General features: G+C 42.5%; 1 protein-coding gene across 1 annotated transcript in view; it reads left to right on the forward strand.

Annotated features, from left to right (window-relative positions):
* Window positions 1-17,083, forward strand: part of pex5lb (peroxisomal biogenesis factor 5-like b) — a gene marked incomplete at both ends in the record, with an annotated part of 133,614 nt that overhangs the window by 49,694 nt on the left and 66,837 nt on the right. The window lies entirely within an intron of this gene.

Below are 17,083 nucleotides of genomic sequence, written 5' to 3' on the forward strand. Positions count from 1 at the left end.
TAGTGTCAGATTGATGAGAGTTAACATATTTATTATTTGATTGACTGATTTGTTTGTTTATTTACTTATTTGTAAGTGACCATGTACAATATTAAACATAAATGTTGCCATTTGATTGTATTGTACCAGATTTAGCTTCATCTAATTTTCATCAAGAGGTGAAGGGGAACGAGAGGGAACACAAGGTGGGCCGAGAGCCGACATCTCCGGTTGCTGACGTGTCAGAGACGACAGAGCAAGGGGAGCGAGCGAGTGGAGGAGAGATGGTAAAATGTACGGAGAGCGAGCTATAATGGACCAGATAAAGGCATTAGCAAGGGACAGCAGACAGCTGAGATAAGAAAGGATTGAAGGAGGTGAGGTGAGGGAATAAAATGACGATTCTGCGGATTCTGGAGATGTTGAATATGATGGAAAGACTAATGATAAGATCTTTCCTTCATATTCATCACTAAGATAATGACACCCCTAGTCTAGACCATGACTATGCTGAGGACGTCGTCAGACAAAGGAGGGAGTATGCAGAGCAGAGGCAAAACATTTGTTGATGCAACATGGAATCCACTTCCAGACTCCTTTTCCGGTGTGGTGAAGATTTTTCTACCAGAATGTACTGGTGCTGTATAACATGTGGAGGAGGCAATGACGGACATGAGGAAAAGAGGAATGGAGATTGAGATGGTGAAGAGACCGGAGTTGAGATGGAGGTTAGGAGGAACCGCAGCGAAGAAGAGGGCAAGGATAGAATACAAGGAGAAGCTAAGACCCTACAGGAGAGTCTCAGAGGAGGACGAAGGGAGATGAGGACGAGAATCAACAAGGTCAGAAACGGGAAAAGACAATATATACACAGCAAGACAGAGGCGAAGGAATTTGGAACTGACTGACTGAGGCCAGATGCAACATGGCCATTAGATTCTATTAATTAGATCATTAGATTATACTCTGGAGGAGAAAGATTAAGAAGTGAACTTGGCCAAACTCATAATGCATAGTAAGGATTCTTGTCTTAATGAATAGACAATGACCAAAACAGTGGGTAAGTTAAAAGGGGACTGATGGGAAATAATATGTAAAGGAGGAAGGAAAGGGAAGAAGGGAAAAATATTGTTATTTATTTCTTATTTTAAAGGAATCATTTTGGATAAATACTCTGTCTGGTTGGACTATGAGCGAGAATGTGAGAGAGGGGTCGTTGCCAGGAGCCGGTTCTCATACAGTCCAGGGGATTAACACGGAGAAGAGTAGTCAGGCAGGTGGAGGTCATACACAGGGATCCAGGATGTGGGAGCAGGGTGTGAAGCCAGGTAAGGAACTGCGAGCAAAGGAGGAGAATACAAGTTAGGTAAAGCAATTGAACACGGACTGACAAGAGACTAAGCAAGAGTATAAGGACTGACTGGTAAATAAGAAACTACGATCTGGCAGCCTCATGACATCTGAGCCAGGTCTAAATAGGAAGAGCAATCAGCCGGTAGATGTCAATCAGCTGCTCCTCCGGTCTTCACACACCTGCACCCCATCCTGTACTTGAGAGAGAGAGAGAGAGGGGGGGGGGGGGGGGGAGCATAGCAGACAAATGTCTTATCGTAAGGGGGACCCTTGAGAGATGAGCCTTTCCCCGAGAGAGCACTGGTACGACATGGACTCTGAAATGGAGAGGTCATAAATATATGTTGTTTTATGTTACTGTCATTTGTTTTGGTTATTGAATTGCACTACAGTTCAGAGTAGTGAGAGGGATACACACAGACATGGTAGGACATGCACAGTGTAAGAAGGAATGGTTTGAGACTCACTATAGACCAGATGGCTGAGCAAAATATCCAGAAAATCAAAATCACCACGTATAATGTAAATGGGGTGCTTAATCTAATCAAAAGGAGCAAGATACTAAGAAATTAAAAAATATATATAATAAGGTAGATATAGGACTTACAAGAGACATCTCACAGAATTGGAACATAGGCAGGGGTGGGGTGGGGAAAACTACAACTGTACAAGCAAAACTGTACATTGGAATATCGACGAAACCTTACTTGGTCCCAAGAAGAGGGTCTCGTGTATTATTGGGTTAGGACATTTACTGTACATTTACAGGGGCCAGTTTTGAATTGCAGTCTCCCGTAGGTGCTCTTTGAGAGTGGTTTTGAAAGTGGGTAGTGATTCACATTCCTTTACAGCTTTGGGTAGGGCGTTCCACATTGATGTGGCATAATGACACACAGATGGTTTCTTAAATCCCTTACATTTTCCATAAACACATAAATTGAATTAGCCCTCATGAAGTGCTAAATCACTCATGAAAAGCTAAATCACACATGAAGAGCTAAATCACACATGAAGAGCTAAATCACACATGAAGAGACATGAAGAGCTAAATCACAAATGAAGAGCTAAAAAACATTTAACCAAAGGTACCGTTTCATATTGAATCTGTTGGTCTTATATTGCTGATATGGATTCTGATAAAGGTGTTAATAATCAAGCAGAGTCTAGCGTTATGGTTGAACAGCCCGCCACGGCTGAAACGCATTGTAAAGAACCTTCATTGGTTGAACAGACTGCAAAGCAGTCACAGCCCACACCCACAGTGGCTAAAAAACAGTCCGAGGTGGACACAGGTCAAATCACACACAATGTTGATACCGAAGCACAGCAGGTCACAAAACGCAAGAGCAAATTAACACCAAAAGCCCTAATGGATAAAATTGACACATTACATAAATTACATAAATCTAAATTTAACAAGGCTTCTAACTTGCAAAAAACGATTTTGGAGTTAATGCAAAGTGGATGCAAACAGGAGGTGCAATGCGCATTTATGCAATATCTCCACATATGCAAGGAAGCAACAGCAAACCAGGAGGCTCTGTTGCCAATAGTACCTCCTGAGGAAAGGGGAAAACATGACATTTGGTTCATTGGTTCAGGCCAAAATGATCAATGTTAATGACTTTATTGATCACATGAATGCATGGACAAAAAATACCAAAACTGTGGAAAGTGTTAATGAGGATGAGGAGGACGTGCAAAATCTAATTAATCCAAATGACAGCATTTCTAATGTGGAAAGTAAAAAATCTGCTCACAAAGGTCACACAAGGTCTGGAACCAGCAGGTCCAGCAGATCTTCTACCTCAGTAGCTCGCCTACAGGCCGAGGCAGAGAGAGCTTCACTTGTGATTCGCGCTGCAGCATTAAAGGATAAACACGCTCTGGAGGAGCAGGAACAGATCCTGAAAAAGGATAAACATGCTCTGGAGGAGCAGGAACAGATCCTGAAAAAGAAAAAGGAAACGATGGAGCTTGATGCACAACTGGCAGCTAGCAATGCAAGACTAGCAGTATTACAATCCCCCAGTCATCAAGCTCTTTCACTCACACAGTCAGATGGAATGGACTCATACTACAGGAAAGGAACAAGGTTAAAGGAACCCTCAGTTACTCTCAATCATCATGCAAAATAATATACATCACTACCACAGCAACCGTCTATGCAACCACCAGAACCACAGCAACCATCTATGCAAACACCAGAACCGCAGCAACCATCTGCACAGCAATCATATGTGCAACAACCATCACTATGGAAACCACAAGCTATGCAACAGCAACACACACACATCCATTCAACAACCACCACCCTGGCAAATACAACAACCTATGCACTTGATGCAGCCAACACCCATTCAACAGCCCCCATTTTGGCAAAGACAACAATCTATGCTGTTACAGCCAACTCCCATTCAAACACAACCGCCATCTTTACAAAGACAACATGTGTCTTGGGATGGAGCACAGGACAATACAACTCACATGGACCCTCCTGTGCAGCTAAAGACCCCAACTGTAATTTCACCTCAAAGCAATGAAACCTCAGTTGTATGCAACCTATTAAAAAGACAAAATGAGATAACAGCAATGCTAGTGGAGCAGCAAACCACTCACTTACTGCCACCAAGAGAGATTCCATATTTTGATGGGGATCCTCTGCAGTACAGAACCTTTGTCAGAGCCTTTGTTCATTGTGTGGAGAAGAACACAAGAAACAGAGGTGATTGTTTGTACTTCTTGGAGAAGTACACCAGGGGTCAGCCTAAAGAGCTTGTGCGTAGCTGTCAACACATGGCTCCAGACAGAGGCTATGATATGGCAAAGTACCTACTTGAACAACACTTTGGAGATGAATATAAAATCACAGCAGCTTATATGGAGAAGATGCTCAACTGGCCGCTAGTGAAGGCTGAAGACATAAAATCTCTTCAAGCCTATGCTCTTTTCCTTCGGGAGTGCTGTAATGCTATGGAGAATGTCCAGTACATGAGGGAACTCGATATGCCAGCGAACATGAAAGTATTGATTTCAAAGCTTCCATACAAGCTCAGAGAGAATTGGAGAGTCTGAGTATGTTCGATAATGGAAAAACACCATCGCAGACCACAATTCATGGATATTGTCACATTCATTGAGCGCCAGCTAAAGATTGTCTCAGACCCAGTCTTCGGAGACTTTCAAAATACACCACCAAGTACAGGAAGTAAACCTATGAACATGAACAGAATGAAGTCACAAATCAAACCCAAATTCAAAGGAGACAGTTTTGCAACCACAGTTACTACCATCGAAACCCCTGCAAAGCAAAGAAATGCTCACAACACCAACACTTGTGTATGTTGCTCTAAAAATCACACTCTGGATCAATGTCCTCAGATAGGAGAAGACACACAGGGACAAGATTACTTTTATAAGGCAAAAAGGAATCTGTTTTGGCTGCCTTCACATTGGACATCTTAGCAGGAATTGCGAGAAGCGCTTGACTTGCAAGGTGTGCAGGGTTGTCCTTCCTCGGATTCAAGCTGATGTGGAGTTATTGATAGGTACCAATACCTCCAAAATGCTTGAAACTTGGGAAGTTGTGAATAGTCGTGGCAATGGGCCATATGCCATTAAGACCCTATTGGGGTGGGTCATTAATGGTCCCCTTTCAGGCTACAGTGAGCAGCGGAGTGAGAGTAGCCACCCCGCTGCTATTGTTAATAGGATCTCCATAACTAATCTGGAGGAGTTGCTGAACAATCAGTACAACCATGATTTTAATGAAAGGTCATCAGAAGACAAAGAGGAAATGTCGAGGGATGATATGAAGTTCATGGAAATCATGACTGATTCATGCAGACTTCAGGACGGACATTACACCTTGGAGCTTCCCTTTAAAAAGAAAGAAGTGTCTCTGCCAAACAATCAGTTTGTTGCTAGGCAACGCATCCTTGGACTGAAAAGGAAGTTTGGGAGAGATGAGAAGTTCCACCGAGAATACACAAACTTTCTCGATGACGTTATCAGTAAAGGATATGCTGAACGTGTTCCTGAACATCAAGTGGAACGGTGTAATGGAAAAGTATGGTACATTCCACACCATGGAGTGTACCATCCCAGGAAGGGCACTCTGCGTGTCGTATTTGACTGTGGAGCAGAGTATAGAGGAAAATCTGTCAATAAGGAGCTTCTACAAGGCCCTTACCTCACCAGCACTTTGTTAGGAGTCCTCACACGTTTCCGGCAAGAACCTGTAGCCTTAATGACTGATGTTAAAGCGATGTTCCATCAAGTCAATGTGGCACAGAAATACAGAGATTTTCTTCGGTTCTTGTGGTGGCCTGACGGCGACGTATCCCAAGAACTGGTAGAATATAGGATGACTGTGCATCTCTTTGGGGCAGTGTCTTCTCCTAGCTGTGCTTGTCATGCCCTCCGAAAGACAACAGAAGATAACCACAACAGTTTCCCTGCTGAGGTACTTGACACGGTCAACAGAAACGTCTACATGGATGACTGTCTTAAGAGCTTGCCATCAGAAGAGGAGGCTGTTAAAATGGTCAATGATTTGACAGATGTTTGTCAAAAAGGAGGCTTGCATTTGACAAAATGGATTAGCAATAACCGTGGAGTGCTGCTATCCATTCCAGAGGAAGACCGATCCAAGAATTTGTTTGACTTGGATCTCGACAGAGACCAACTGCCAGTGGAGAGGGCCCTTGGACTTCATTGGTGTGTTGATACAGACACTTTTAAGTTCAAGTTGGCACTCAAAGAACAGCCTCATACTCGACGTGGGATTCTATCGATGGTCAGCTCAATCTATGATCCTTTAGGATTTCTTGCCCCACTCACACTTCCAGCCAAGCTCATACTGCAAGATATGTGTAGGAGGAACTATGGATGGGATGATCAAATTCACCCAATTCTCCAACAGCAGTGGACGAAGTGGTTGAGAGACCTGGAAAGAGTGATGGCATTCAAAGTTGAAAGATGCCTCAAGCCGGCAGATTTTGGAGAAACCATTCGTGGTCAGTTACATCACTTCTCTGATGCCAGCGAAAGTGGATATGGCACTGTGACCTATCTGAAGATATGGAACAACAGCAACAGGTGTCATGTCTCTTTCCTGCTAGGTAAAGCCAGAGTTTGCCCACTAAAGCAAGTCACCATTCCACGCTTGGAACTCACTGCAGCTGTTCTTGCTGTTCGTGTGGACACCATGCTCAGAGCCGAAATTCAGCTTTGCCTAGAGAAATCTTGTTTCTGGACTGACAGTACTTCAGTTTTAAAGTACATCAGAAATGAAGACAAGAGATTTCACACCTTTGTGGCAAATAGGATTTCTACCATCCGAAGAACATCTGAAGTCACGCAGTGGAGGTACATTCATACCACTCAGAACCCTGCTGACAAAGCCTCAAGGGGAGTTACGGTAGATGATTTGCTGACCAACAGAAGGTGGATTGAAGGCCCTGAGTTTCTTTGGAAACCAGAGGAAGAGTGGCCAGATAGTATCTTGGAGTACAACATTTCTGCTGATGACCCTGAGGTCAAAAAGGATCTCACCATCAACGCAGTAATTGTCGATGCACCAAGTGCCACACACCAACTGATCACCTACTTTTCTGACTGGAAAAGGTTGAAAAGGTCAGTTGCTTGGATCCTGAAATTTCGAAAGACTCTATTGGAGATGAGTCATAAAAGAAACCAACTGAGTCATGAAGATGCAGACAAAGTGGAACAGGAAATGCAACAAAGTAGAGCTGCATTGGGAAACCAGAACTTAACACCAGATGATCTTTCTACAGCTGAGTCTGCCATCATTCGCTTCACTCAACAGCAAAGGTTCCCTGATGAACTTGCTGTGTTGACATCGGGAAAGGGTGAAGTAAAGAGACAGTCCCATCTATAAACTGGACCCCATTCTGGAGGATGGCTTGCTTAGAGTTGGAGGGAGGTTGAGTAGGGCAGCAATGTCTGAGGAATCTAAACATCCTGTTATCCTCTCGAAAGACCTCCATGTATCGACTCTCATACTAAAGCACATCCACGAACAGATGGGTCATGGTGGGAGAAACCATGTTCTCTCCAGATTGCGCCGAAAATATTGGATCACTAGTGCCAATGCAGCAACAAGAAAGATCCTGTCTGACTGTGTCTTCTGCAAACGCCATAGAGGAAAGTTGGGTGAGCAGAAGATGTCAGACTTGCCTCTAGAGCGAATCGTTGCTGATCTTCCTCCATTTACCAATGTTGGAGTTGATTATTTCGGCCCGATTAAGGTCAAGAGGGGATGTTCCTTTGAAAAACGATATGGAGTCATTTTCACCTGTATGGCATGTAGAGCAGTCCATTTGGAAGTCGCTTATTCATTGGATACGGACTCCTGTATAAATGCTCTACGCAGATTTGTTTGTAGAAGAGGACCCATCTCTCATTTAAGATCGGACGATGGAACCAATTTTGTTCGTGCTAAAAGAGAGTTGAGGGAAGCTCTCGCTGCTTTAAACCACAGCAAAATACAATCAGCTTTTCTGGAGGAAGGAATTCAGTGGAGCTTCAACCCACCAACAGCCTCTCATCATGGAGGTGCATGGGAGCGCATCATACAGATGATTCGACGAATACTAACATCAGTTCTACACCAGCAAACCTTGAATGACGAAGGATTTCATACAGTGCTGTGTGAAGTCGAAGCCATTCTTAATGACCGCCCCATAACTAAGTTGTCTGGAGATCCCAACGATCTGGAAGCTCTCACTCCCAATCACATTCTCACAATGAAAAGAATGCCAATCTTGCCACCTGGATTGTTTGAGAAGTCCGACCTCTACCTCAAAAGGAGATGGAGACAAGTCCAATACATTCCAAGACCTTTTTTGGAAACGCTGGCTGAGAGAATACTTACCTTTGCTACAGGAGCGGCAGAGGTGGAGTAAGGAGAGACGAAGTCTTGTCCCTGGAGACATTGTATTGATCGCAGATGCTACAGCTCCACGTGGTTCCTGGTTACTTGGAAGAGTCCTGGAGACATATCCCGACAGGAAAGGACTGGTGCGTTCTGCACGAGTCAAGACAAAAACGAGCACACTGGATAGACCAGTAACTAAACTTTGCTTGTTTCAAGAAGCTGCAATTTAAAGCTTCTAATTCAGATAATTGTTTTTTGAGTTATTTTTTATGAATGTATTGGCTCCATTACGTAAATATTATTTTGAATTGTTCCTGGGCCCCGTTCCCCGTACCTGGTTCAACTAAGTCGATCAAGATGTCATTATCCAGATTCAGTTAACCCGATGTTTGAAGCCGGGATTTTCCTGTTCCTCGAAGGTGGATTCAGTCTCGTTACCTCAAGCCAGACTTGAGACCCAGGCTAAGTGCGCGTGCCCGCCTCAGCCGAGAAGGCAGCAAGTGTCGAGAGCAGAGATCCTGATTCTCTAGCGGCATTGATTGATTCATTGATTTAAAACTTTAGTAACATATTGCAGTACGGCTCAATCGCCTCGCCGACAAGTTAAATGCGTTATCTATAGGCTAATTTTAAGTCCCTCATTACCTCAATCAATCAGATTATATTTCTTTAAACTTGCCTGCTGGATTGAATAATCAAATGAGATCTTGCTAGCGAAAATAATTAGTAAAACTGTTATACAGAATAACGATACGGCTCCCTTACCCATTGATTGATGTATGGTCGATCTTTTACTTATCTTCTCTGTGGTGTAACGGGTTCTTCTTTTGACTTTCACGCAGACGACCGGGGTTCGAAACCCAGTCGTCTCCTTCTTTTTGCAATATAGGAATAATTCAATTTGGTGCACGTTGAGAGCTATATAAAGAATGACATCCTCAATGCATGTAGATTTATAATATTTTAACTTAAAACCAGGCTACCTTTGCGTATAATAATTAATATTATATTCAAAAAAATTATATTGGAAACACGGGGTTTCGAACACCGGTCGCTGGGTTGCCAGGATTGAGCACTACCGCTGAGCCACTGTGCCAGATGGGATAAATTCATTGTTTATACATTAATGAACGAGAGACCCGTGTTTAGAATATTCTTTATTTTGTTGTTGTTGCACCGAGCGAGCGCCACGGTATATAACGTGCATTATTTAGGACAAAGTGAATTTAGTATCAGCATTTTGGGTCTATTTTACATTTCAAAAGACCCCTCTGGAAGAATGGAGCACAAAAACGTAATTCAGAATGGTATAACGCAGATCCTAGACTGTGGGAATAATTTCAGGAAACGCGCTGTCACTCCTTTGCGGGGGCGTGGCGATGGTTGATCCGGCTAACTTGAACTTAAACCCTGCTTTCGACCAGGCTCAAACTTTTGGATCTGTTGTCAAGGTGATTTGGAAAATCCAGGTACGGGCAGCCGGAAAGTCCGGCTTAAGTCAGAATTAACCGAAAGTTATCCGGCTAACTCAGTTATCCAGGTACGGGGAACGGGGCCCTGGCCTCCTGCCATTCTCAATTAGGGGCCGGGGTGTTGGAGCCAAAAAGCCTTTCTGTTTATTTCATTTTATTTGTACTCACGGTGCAGAGGTGTGGCATTTTCAGTCACCATGGCAACCACCACAGGGGGGGGGGGTTGGTTACCCATTTATACTGATCAGTGGGTGACGAGCCCCAGGTGTGCAAGGGGAATAGCCAAACCGTTTTTGACCGTGTTCGTGTTGATGTGCCGTATAGGTCGGCGTTCAGTGTAATTTAAAAAAAAAAAATTATTATTATTTTTTAAACACACATATAAACAAACATGACAACACACGATAAGATACACAAGCATTAATATACAGTGTATATCCAACGAAATTACCATTTATACCAATGTCTTATACAGGATATACCCCTAATACCTGTTATCTAAAAACCTACACACATGCTCCAGCTCGAACCCCCCCCTCCCGGACCCCTCTTTGGATAGTACCTCCATTATCCCTCGCTCCTAACCAGACACTACCATTATAAGCTAGCTTTTATTCTCTCCACCACTTCTAACCACATTGACATTTTGGATTCATTGAGACCCAGAATTCTTGCTGTAGATATTTCTTGATAAATCACATCGAGATATGTAAGAAACCAAACTTTCCGGCACATTTTTTCCAGTTGAAACCAGCGTGATGCGATCAGCTTTTTAGCTACTGTGATACCCGATAAAACCAATCTCTTTAGCTGTGGATTTACTGCAAACTCAAAAACATCATTCAATAGTAATACAGAGGGGTGTACAGGTATATTCCAAGATACGAGTTTTGATAATTGTTGGGTCACATCTTTCCAGAATGTCTTAACTGGTGGGCAGTCCCAATACATGATGTGCATAAATGTCCCTTCGTCCCCATTTGTACATTGGGAGCATTTGGAGTCTTGTTTAAGACCCATTCTGTTCAGTCTTATAGGAGTCAAGTATGTCCTGTGAATATAGTTAAGATTGATTTGTTGATGGTCCGGGTTGTAATTAGTGTAATTAGTTAAAGAGTTTTTTGTATTATATTACTTGGTGGAAAAAAGGTCAATAAATGGATTGGCATATCGAAAATGATACGAGCACTCTGGACATTGAATTCTTCAAGCACGCGTCTAACTCAAGCCAGCCCACTTGCCCCTCGCAGTAGGCTTATAGGTAAAGGCTCTACACAAGGTGTTGTACATATTTGGATTCCACAAGATTATAATTAGGACCATTCAGATGTTATGTTATGACGTAGGCGTATTGAAGGTATTCATACTGTAGCAGCATACAATTTGGAACTGTGTAAAAGGATTATAGCGAAAGTATATAATGGATTAAGAACTTGAAATTGATAGATACAGCATATATCAATTAGAAGTGGGAACGGGAAGCGAATTTCACTATAAGAACGATAGAAGAATGGGGAAGAATATGTAAACAACAATGGAAAACCACCGACTCCCAGACTTGGAGATCATTTAAGTGGAAGAATATATACAGAGATGCAGGAGCAGACTGTTGGAGGGAATGCGGGAATAAAGACGCCAACCACTATAATCTGGTCTGGGATTGTTCATCCATTCCCTCTATGGACACAAGTACATGGAAAAAGTATTAGAAGTACTGTTAAAATTCGAAGTGATGGATTTGGGGAAAATAGATTTGGATATAAGGGATAATGATGATAAATGTTTTTTATGGTGGCAACCAAAAAGGCTCTCACAAGGGAGTGGGAGTCAGGTGGTGCCAACGAGTGGATGGACGTGATCCATGAGATCTATGTAATGGAAAGATTGACGTATTCAGACAACAGGGAAAGGTTTAAGAGGAGCAAATTGGTGAGGCTTTGTATGCATTTAAAAATATTTAAACATTTAAAATTAAATTAAAAGTAAATACAATTTAAATAAATTAAATACTCAGACAACACAGCCATTATTGCCCTACACACAATCACTCTGCTCTGGACACACTAGACCCAGTGGTGTGAAGATAACCATCTTCACCTCAACGTCTGCAAGGAAATAATAATTGGTCCTCCCTCACCTCAGCAACCGCACAGTTGAAACGGTTGGCAGTTTCAAATACCTCAGAGTGACACTGGACAATAGACTCGGCTTCGACCAGCGCACTAATGACACAGGGAAGTAATCCGTTAGCCATATCTCCTCCTCAAGTTAAATCAAGTCAAGTGTTCCTTTACTAATCCCCTTTGGGAAATGCAGCTGTCATAGGAGAATGGGGGAGGGGAGGTACAGTTGTACCAGAGCATTATGTAGCCCATACTACTGTACTGTTTCACCTGCTTCTTTAACTAACTATCCGTTACTAACCGGGCCAAACTCACACGCATGACGAACACTGCTGCCAGGATAATTGGTCTCCCCCACACCCAATCTAGCGAAGCTAAACAATATGGCCATTGCACTATGGTCCTGGTGGATCAGTAATCTCTTCTAGAGGAAGTCCTGCTGGATCAGTAATCTCCTCTAGAGGAAGTCCTGGTGGATCAGTAATCTCCTCTAGAGGAAGTCCTACTGGATCAGTAATCTCTAGAGGAAGTCCTGGTGGATCTGGCAGTGACGGTTATGCATGATGTACTGAATTCAGATAGAGGTGGAGGGGCTTAGACCATGTAGAATCTTTGTACACAAGACACACGTCTGAGTAAAACCTGAAACTCTCAAAGCTTAATAGATTATACTTTTTGAGTATATTATTACAGTAATGATATTAAGTGGACATAGGCGTCCATACACTTGATGCCGTTTGGCACACGTTTCCCATAATGTTGGCGTGTCCCTTTTAACTGTAACCGTTTCAATATGATACAGTATCACACTTGCCAATTGCCATGTAGTCCAACATGATGCACATCAAACATCTGATTATCCATACCTAAGATGTCACCAGGTCTATTCAACTAGCGGCCCACGGGACAGGTACGGCCCTTTTCGTTGGCCCACAAGAGGCTGTGTGCAAATCTGTCCAGTTACGTCTTTTTAAAGTCTTGTAACCACTGCTTTCCTATTGTTTTGTATAGACTGGCTGCTGTCTGGAATTGATTTCAATGACACTGTTAAAGTGAAAGAAAATGGATGCTGCACATGATTAGTTTATTCCATGTAGTAAAATATACATTAACATTATACTGTAAAAGCTATTTGTAGCCATTCATTTACGGTATTCTGAGTATTCTGTGTGGCCCATGAACCCCCAGTGATTTTCCTATTTGGACCACTTGCTATTGAAGTTGAATAGCCCTGTCATATACTGTATATTAAGAAAAAGCGTCCTCGAGAATAGCATGATCATTATTTCCATATCGCTCAGTTGGGGCTATTAAAAAACTGAAATTATAGACAGTTTCACTGGTTTCTGTTGCTAGAGAAGAGTTTGGACCCAAGTGCATTTCCTTTGCTATTGCATTAGCAAACATTGCCACAGGAAGTAACTTGGGTCCTTTTAGAACGGTATCAAGTTGAAACCGCCTATACGCACTGCCTCGGAGGATTCTGTTCCCCCAATTAACCTTCTCTCCTCCACCTACCCTTCTCTCCACTTCCCTCTCCCTGTCTCTTTTTTCCTTTCCTCCCTGTCCTTTAGCACCTTGCTTCTCTGCTTTCAGTTTAATGGCCCATAATGTGCACATGGTTTAACCCTTTCACTACCACACTACACAAGAGTTAACCATTTCACTGCAACACGACATATGGTTAACCCTTTCACTGCCACACGACCCTTTCACTACTGAAGTCTGTAGTGTGGTTGTGAAGGGTTAACCGTCGGTAGTGTGGTAGTGAAAGGGTTCAGTTCTGCCCTGCTGTATGGATAGTGGATGGTAATGTGTTGACCAGCCCTGTGCGATGACCATACTGTAAATCCTGTGTGTCACTTACATTTTCAAGGCAAGCTCCTTGAACAGAAAATGGGTATATAGTATGTAACAAGGTCTTTTCGTCGCCGAATGTTTTCGACCTTGGATTTTGTTATGACCTATAGGCATGATAGCTTTTCAGGAGTGTGGGGAATGTTTGATGATGTAACATGATTTCTGTAATGTTTACTCGATTATGTATAAGTTAGACGCAGGCAGGGTGATAAAACCAAAAGCTGAACTGACTAAAAGTACAAAAACGGGTCCAGATAAAGGAATTTAATAAAAAAAACTAGACGGATGAGGACCTGGAGCTGGTTTGTGTGCTATTCTTGTCCCTACCAATCCTTTCCGGTGCAGTCAACTCAAACCAATCAAACCCTCTTACCTGATTGACAAGCACCACAGCTCAGATGGCAATTCCTCTCTGCTTTGGCTAAATTAAGAATTGTTCATCAACTGATGAAGTGCTACATCACTCTCATTCCTCAGAGTGTCATTTTAAACTGGGGCGATGATGGTTGAGCATTAAGAATGCATGTAATCAAACTAATTTGCACCTTACTCTGGCTGCCCATTAGGACGTTTAGGATTTAAGCATTACATCACGCGCAGGAGTGGTTTGTGAACAATAAACCATGCCTAGGGGTGGTCGTTAGACCCCCCTATGCATGGTTTATTGTTCACAAATCACGACTGCAAGTGGTGTAAAGCTTTTATACAACTGCCACATTCATCCAACCTTATTTCTATACAATAAACACACATTAATCGAAGATTTATTGAAAAAACCATCCGCCAGAAAAAGTAGTTCCCACAACTACAAAAAAGACAATTTGCCTCCATGTGGAAGCAGATCGGAAGTGCATCCAACCAACTAACACATCCAACTGTGTATTATTGGAATGATTGAGAGAAGTTGCCTCATGTGGAAGCAGCTTGAAGTGCATCCAACCAACTAACACATCCAACTGTGTATTATTGGAATGATTGATTGAAAATTGTATTACCAGATGCAGAATGGGTACGATACAGTACGGCTCAATACACACAATTGTTAAGGGAATGCAGACCTACTTTCCATAGAACTTCATTCTTAGATGCTTCTATAGAAAGTAGGTAAAACAAATTAAAAAGTTTTCTTTGCCCTATAGGAAAAAAACGTTTTCTTCGCCCTATTTTTTTATTTATTTTTTTAAATCTACTGTAGAGGGCCTAAACTTGGACCAGTTGGAAACCAAGCGTACAGTAATAAAATTAGCAATCAATCAACTCAATAGGCCATGCTCACTTAGAACAGCGCAGCACCCAGCTCTCTCTCAGTCTGACCCGCGTTGCAGACAGGAGTGTGTGTGTGTGTGTGTGTGTGTGTGTGTGTGTGTGTGTGTGTGTGTGTGTGTGTGTGTGTGTGTGTGTGTGTGTGTGTGTGTGTGTGTGTGTGTGTGTGTGTGTGTGTGTGTGTGTGTGTGTGTGTGTGTGGGGGGGGGGGGGTGGAGACTAGAGCTAGCGCTGACAGTCAGAGAGAAGGAAAAAGAAATTGAAAAAAAAAATGCAAATTAATCAATCAATCAAATCGCGATTTTTCTTTTGTTCTAGAATGACTCAAGACCCATCAATTACATCATCCAACATTGTTTAAAGGACTAACACATTCGCAGTGACAGAATCGCTTCATATTTAGTCGTTATGGCGCTATCAACATATCCATTTGTTGTCCGCGATCTTGTTTTCTCCCGGAGTGAGCCGGCGGAGTGATATGTGATTCGGTTGTGGGCGGGTCCTGAGCCCAGGACCGTGGATTGTTGCCAATAAAGACGTGTGAATGGACTGTTTCAGCCAATCAGAATCGAGAAATTTGCATGCCGTTGTATAAAGATTTTTAGGTACTTGTTTTTATATATAGAGCCATGTACGGTCAGGCACCTGTGTACATATGGATAAATCCATATATCACCAGTAGGTCACTGAGGTCTTCTAACCAGGGCTTACAGTCAGTCGCTCTCGACTTAAAACAAAAGGTGATTGCAGTCTTATTTTTACTCTTTGTGAACCACTTTGTGACTCTGCTTTGTGAAAGGTGCTACAATAAGCTGTACTTACTTACCTGCTGCCATAATTGTTGGTTTCTATCCATATTCTTCCATATTGATCCATAGAGGTTAATTCAAACAGACAAGCTCCATATTTAATATGCTCCAGTAAACATGATGAGCATTATGGATTGTTTGTTTTGTCCAGTCCTCTGATTTGAGAAAACACAGCAACCTGGCCTTGATCTGGGCCTGGAAGAGCATGCGAAACATGCCTTTAACCTCTTAAAGGGCGGGCCGTCACACGTCGCAACAGATTAACAGCCGTCTGTCGGCGTCACTCTGTGTTATTGTCTCTCAACCAACACATGGGTTGAAAGCTAAAATGGTTGCCGTTTGATTGACACACCGCTTTACCTATTTTGTGCTTCCAAAGACCAAACGGAGTGTTTCATTTCACATGCTACAAATGGTTCCCGAATAGCATCCAATTTACTTTCAGTATGCAATCGACAGGCGTTTTATGTAAAACATGACTTACAGTTTGAACGTTGCTCACAGCATTTCTTCATGGTTGTTATTGCACATTTGGAGTAAATAAAGGAAGATGCATGTTTTAAATTAAAGCTACACGTTGCCTACTGGACTATTGTTTAAACCACATATTGGGTGTTTTACGCATTTTGTCTTTAAAGCCCAACTTGCAGGTTAAACCCTACTGATCAATTATGGGTAGTTTACATCATTGGTATCTAATTTAATTATAATTTTTTTTCCATTTGACGCCGGAAATGCCACTCAGAAATGGTTAAAAAGGTCCACGCACGAATAACATGCACGAGCAAATTAAAAAGCTTATCAGAGCTATCAGGGCCATGACGTCTACGTCCATCATGTCTACTGTCGTGCATGTAAAAGAGTTTTGGGAACGAGTAAAATGTGCAGGTCCTCTTCTCAGACCTGTGGGGCAAAGCACTGCACACGCATCATGCAAGCTACGTTAGCTACACGTCGCGGCATGTTGATACGATAGCCCCTTTAGCTGCACTCGGTGGATAGCCCCTTTAGCTGTACTCGGTGGATAGCCCCTTTAGTTGCACTCGGTGGATAGCCCCTTTAGCTGCACTCGGTGCATATGTACAACGACACAATGATCAAACACCTTATAACTACTATTGTCGTGTCCATAAGTTCCCTGGCATAATTCTTGTGAGGACAAAGGTATACAAAGAGGAGAGAACCATTTAAATTCAGGCTTTGTTAGGAGTTTCAAGAACGGCGGCTACCAAGCTAAGCTACGTTAGCTGCTAATGTTGTATACACAATATGTACAACGACACAATGATTTACATTATTACAAATATGGTAACGTGGTTGTGG

This window comes from Notolepis coatsorum (assembly GCF_963971535.1).
Source record: "Notolepis coatsorum genome assembly, chromosome: 13".
Lineage (NCBI taxonomy): Eukaryota > Metazoa > Chordata > Actinopteri > Aulopiformes > Paralepididae > Notolepis > Notolepis coatsorum.